We start from the raw sequence: 5,902 nt of genomic DNA on the forward strand, positions 1-5,902 counted from the left end.
TTGGAGCGCTACGGTCGAAACGGGGGTCCTGTTCATCGGGAGGGGTGTGGCCTACCGCAAAACGGGACTCCACGGGATACTGTTCATCTCCACTATCGACCTCCTCCAGCCTTCACGGGCTACCGTCGACCTCCTCCAGCCTCCACGGGCTCCTGTTCATCCAGCCTTCCACCACGCGCTACTCCATCGGCTACTATTCAACCACCCCTCCACCTTCTACTATTCATCCAGCCCTCCACACCACGGGGTCCTGTTCAACCACCCCTCCACGGACACCCCTCCACCGTATACTGTTCATCCAGCCCTCCACCACACCACGGGATCCTGTTCATCCAGAGGCAACGCCACCGCCCACTGTTCATCCCCCCCCCCCCCCCCGCAACGCTTACTGTTCATCCCAGAGGCAGCATCGATCGGCTTCAGTTAGCAGCAGTAGCGAAGGAATCGCTCGATCGGATTCAGTTAACAGCCATCGATCGATCGCTCGGGTTCGGTGACGCGTAGCCAGCAGTGCAATCGCTCGGGTTCAGTTAGAGCCCAACACCTCGCTCGGGTTCAGTTAGAGCCAACGCCTCGCACACACGCGCGTACGTGTACGAGAGAAACGCGCATCGCTCGGCCCCCGACCTCCCACCGTAACCGGGAACTCCCCGAAATTTTCCTCCCCCTCGCTTCTACCATGCTTTTTTCCGTCATGGACGGCCCAAAGAATGTCATGCAGCTGCGTCTCCGGCCCGCCCAGGACGAAATGCCCATTTTCTGTTATGATTTTTTGTCATAGAAGTAGGAGCCCACCACATCTATGATGATACCGGGTTTTGTCACAATTATCATCATAGAAGTGTCATATGTATGACAAAAAAAATTCGTTCGGCCCAAAATGTCACGGATGTGTCTTTTTTTGTAGTGTTCCATTTCTCATCATCCTTCAACACGTTATAGCAATGGGGCAAGGTAAAGACCCTTCCTTTCTTGATCTTCCCCTTCTTGGTTTTCCCCTCCTCTTCTTTGAACAAGTTTTGTGCAATGTTGTACTACATGAAAACAAAGCAGGTTAGCACCAACAAGTATGATGAACATGTATGAAATGCCACTTACTCTATCGTCCTCATTTATGCCACTTGGGTTCAACTTGTCAACCGCCTTTTGACAGGTCGCCCACCTTTGACAATCCGAGTTGATTGTCGACCATCGGGACCGAAGTGATCTCTCAGAGCGGTCAAGTCCACTCACGTTGTGAACATCAAAGTGTTCTTTCATCCGCCCCCAATAAGCATCTCGACTTTCATCACCTCCAACGGATGGATCCCTCGACACTTGCAACCAAGTATTGCATAGTAAGATGTCATCGGCGTTGGTGTAATTGCCCGCTCTTCCTTTCGGCGCGTCGACAATGCCCTCACCCTCCTCGTCCACCTCGAACTCGTGGTCTTCGAAATGCATGTCATTGGTTTGAGACCAATGTGAATTGTTGGAGCCAACACCCATAGTTGACATGTATGCATCATCATTGAGACTACAAAGTTTTTTGAACAATGCAAATAAGCTATCTATATGTGAATGCATTGAAAAAATAACAAGAAAAGAAAAGTTGGGAATTTTTTTACCTTGGGGGCATTTCGTCGAACATGTTGTGCGCGTCGGCCGCCGGCTCAACGAGTGAGCTCGCCGGCGCTTCCGTAGCCGCCGCGCCCATCGCACGCCCTGCAAGCTTCTTCCTCCTCGCCTTCGAGGTGCTGGAGCCGTCCGCCGCCTTGTTTTTCTTCGCCGATGTCTTGCCCTTCTTTGGCCGCGCCGCATTGGGGAGCTTTGAGGAGGGGGTGGTGGCTCGGGCCGGCGCCGGCGCGACGCCACCCGCCACCGAGGTCATCCGCGGCGGCATGAAGAGGCCGCGCGCGAGGCCGATGGTCGAAGGAGCTCCGGCGAAGGCGAGGCCAACGCCACCCGGGCTAGGGTTTGCGGCGGCGGCGGCGGCGGTGGAAGGGTCGCGGCTATAGGATGGGATGAGCGGGGTGTCGGCGCGTGCGTCCATGGGTGCAGTTCGCCGGCGCCGGCGCGCGCGGGGCGTAGGAGGCGGAGAAGAGAGAGTGCAGCGCGAGCGCTCGAGTGTGCCGCGCGCGGAAGCGGGCGCCCCAAATACACCACACGAGATAGCGAATCCGACCGCGCGCCCAACTCCTTGTACCGCGCGCGCGGTTATTGTGCGCCCGCTGGAGCCATCCGCCGGGTTGCGCGCGCGCTAAACTGGCCAAATTTGCGGCGCGGCGCTTGTTTAGCGCGGCTGTTGGAGATGCTCTCATACTTTCTCCGTGATAGAGATCAAATTTAGTGAAAAGGATGTGGAATGAAAAGATCAACTGCTTTGCGATGTAGCACTTTTTTGCTATCTGCTACAAAAGTAGACGAAAATGGGTTAAAGATATTAAAGTAGGCAAAAAAAAATTGACAAACAAGTAATTCGTTGCAATGTCAGACGCATCATAGGTAGCAGGTGCTCTGAAGTTTTCTAGAAACAATAAAACTTCTCTGAACTATTTAGTTAAAAAGAAAAGAGTAAATATGGAGGAATCCACTCTTCAGGGCATTAGTCACACAAAATGCTTTTAGGAATTTCATCACATAGCCGTAGTTATATAGGCAAGATATATATCGCACAATCCAAATTCTCTTTGCCATCAAACTAATCACAAAAACTGACAGGCCTGGGCCACATGACAGCTCCCACACAGGCCACCCTCCTGCAAATTAAATAAGATTTCTGTATAATTCCAATCCAACTCAATTAATCTTTCCGCATGCCATGTGGGAGCTGCCATGTAGCCATGCCTGTTATTTTTTTGTTGATCGGGAAGAGAAGTTATCTTAAAATGTAACTGAAGATATTTTCATGAAAACAGTGAAAAATCTTAATTTGTTTATGTGCATCTGTCTCACTTGAGTTATCTTAAAATCAAAGAGTACACATGTTATGAAGGTAATAATTTACAACAAGGATATATGGTTTTTGCGCATTAGTCTGACAGGGTTAAAAAAGAGTATCACGGGAGTAGGAGAAGAACATTGTCATTAAGGATATATAGGTATGAAAGTACCTTGCACTTCGTACTTACAAGATCTATAGTTTCTCTGTACAGGGAAAACGAAATGGGTACAAGTTGTGTCCATGGACCAGGTTGTGTGCATTCTATCTTTTTAGTGAAAAATGAACAGAGGTTCTTAAGATCTAAGTTACATGACTGCAGTACACCAAAATCTACACATTTGCCCTCTCAGAAAAAAATCTACACATTTGCATTGTAAAGGAGCTGTAAAGTCACTGAATCTTCATACCAACTGGAGGAACTTTTTACCAATGATGTGGCAAGCAGAAGCCCCACTTTAACCTCTTTCTTAACTACTTCTTCTTTTTTTAAGAAATACTGTAAGAACTTTAGTTCAGCATGAGACGGTTATCATGGAATTTCACATGTATATATACATGATAAGTTCTCCTTTTGCTTTCATGATTTTGTCATTCCACCAAGGAGCTACCACTTGCGAAGAAAACCCAGTTCAGGATACGATGATACGCTACGCCATCACGACTCCGATGGTGTTTTCAACAAAGATGGGTGAAAAAGTTCCAATGGAAACTGCTTTAATCCTCTATATGGATATCAGGATCCTATGACACTTTCAAACTATCCACATTGTCGGTGACAGTTGCGCACAAACTTGATATTGGAAAAACTTCGTTGCGCGTGAAAGCCCCAACTTACCTCATACTTTCTCTGTGATAGGAACCAAGTTAGTGAAAGGATGTATAATAAAAAGAAGATCAAGTGTGTTGCGATGTAGAACTTTTTTGTTATCTGCTATGAAAAAATAGCAACAAAAGTAGACAAAAATGTGTTACGCAGATATCAAAGTAGACAAAAAGTTATTAGACAATGCAATGTCAAACGCATCATAGGTAGATGCTCTGAAGTTTTCTAAAAACACATCATAGGTAATTCTTTGCAGTGCCATCTTACAACGTTTTTCTGCACCACCAACCGTTAGCAGCAAGTCTTCATATAAGCAATATCTTATACAGACTGCGGTGAAGCATAGAAGATTCAGTGCAGTTCTACTGGATATCTTGCAATACACCTCAGCAAACTTCAGGGAGGCTTTTTTATTGAAATGAACAGAGGTTCTTACTATCCAACATACATGACTGCAACATCTAGTGTTCTAGGAAGATACATACCCTCCTATACAGCAGAAGTCATACTCGGTGACGATATTACAAAGATCAAACACAGGAGGGTCATTCCTCTTGATCATGTCCTTCGTTCAGTGCCGGGAAGATAGGTGGCCAGGTCATCATAACAGGAGAGATATGTAGGCGACCAGCAGCCAGAGTTGTAAACAAACTTATCGGCTTCTGATACACCTTCTCAACCACCCTGCTCCTGAGATGAACATAAAAGAGAATGTCGCTTGCTGGATGATCCAAGATTGCAAAGTCGGCATTGTCCCCGACAAAATCAACAGCAATAAAATTAAAAAGAGGCACCCGATAATGACCCACGAGACGTGTGCATGTCTCATGGACACAAAATGTATCCACCAGCCGCCAATTTCCTGCACCATCGTCGTCGCCGATCATCGGATGGAGCCACACACTGAGCTGAAACCCGTCTGCACCGACAAGATAGAGCCCAGAATTCTCCGCACATGAGAGCTTATAGTTGTTCTGCACTCCATCTGGGAGCTCAAGGGTGAAAAAGCTCGCCGTTGCCACATCTAGACCCAGGGTGAACCCCCCAGAAGACCTTGCCAAGGACGGGTGGTAGCATATCAGCAAGGAAGCGTTCGTCATACCTCTGAGCAGCGAGCTCCATGTGAGCAGGGAGCTCCATCTCTGCGCTGGCAGGGACGCCCCAGCCGTCGGACCCCAGGACGCACACCTCCGCATAGATTTTCCGACCGACATTCCAGAGATGCACCAAGGTGATGCCGTCGAGGCCCCCATCCTCGGGTAGGAACACCTCAATGAATCTGACTTGAGCGCGCCCGTCCCAGTCACGGGAGTGTGGCGGGTTCGGCGGGGGGAAGGTTGCGGATTCCCCGGCGAGCAGCGGCGCAAGGAGGGCGTGCCTGCGTGTTGTTGCCTTGTTGTGGAAGGACTCGGTGATGAGGCGGCCGTTCCGGCAGTGCTTGATTAGATGGATGTTGTTGGCGAAGGCGGCGGCGCAGGAGGAGGTCGCCCGGTGTATGGGGACGGCGAGCTCCGGGGGCTGTGGCAGCGGCACGAAAGAATAGCCGTCGAGGCCGCGGAGGCAGAAGCCGAGGAGGCGGGGCGGGTTGCGCTCGCGGAATCGGCGGAGGAAGGCCGGGTCGGAGGCGTGGAGGAGCCACCGCTTGCAGACGAGGGCGGCGCGGACGAGGCAGGTGGGGAAGCCGAGGCGGAGGAGGATCTCGCGGAGCAGGTCGTCGTCGCCGAGGACCGATGCCGCCGATGCGGCCGCGGCCGCCGCCGGAGACCGCCTATCGCCGTCCATATTTTGGGGGATTTTCGCAGAGGGAGAGGGATTTCTTCTTCGATGTAGGAGCAGAGCAGTTTTTTTTTTCGAGCGAAAGGAGCAGAGCAGTATGTGACGAGATTTTCAGCAAGCATAGCTCATTTTCACTTCTTTTTTTTTTTGAAACTTAGTAGTACTTCTTTGTTTTCAATATATCGCTTCATCCCCTCGGGAAAAAAAGGTATTCGCTTCATACTACTATTTAACTGTTGTTTTCCTTTCTACACCATGTTTTTTAACCGAAGATTATAACTTTTTTATGGATTTTTCATTCACACACACACACACACACACACACACACACACACACACACACACACACACACACACACACACACACACACACACACACA

At 49.5% G+C, this 5,902-nt stretch overlaps 1 pseudogene; it reads right to left on the minus strand.

The window, feature by feature from the left end:
- Positions 1–4,118: 4,118 nt before the first annotated feature.
- Positions 4,119–5,616, minus strand: LOC123063300 (uncharacterized; annotated as a pseudogene).
- Positions 5,617–5,902: the final 286 nt, after the last annotated feature.

Source organism: Triticum aestivum, chromosome 3A (genome assembly GCF_018294505.1).
Source record: "Triticum aestivum cultivar Chinese Spring chromosome 3A, IWGSC CS RefSeq v2.1, whole genome shotgun sequence".
Taxonomy (NCBI): Eukaryota; Viridiplantae; Streptophyta; class Magnoliopsida; order Poales; family Poaceae; genus Triticum; species Triticum aestivum.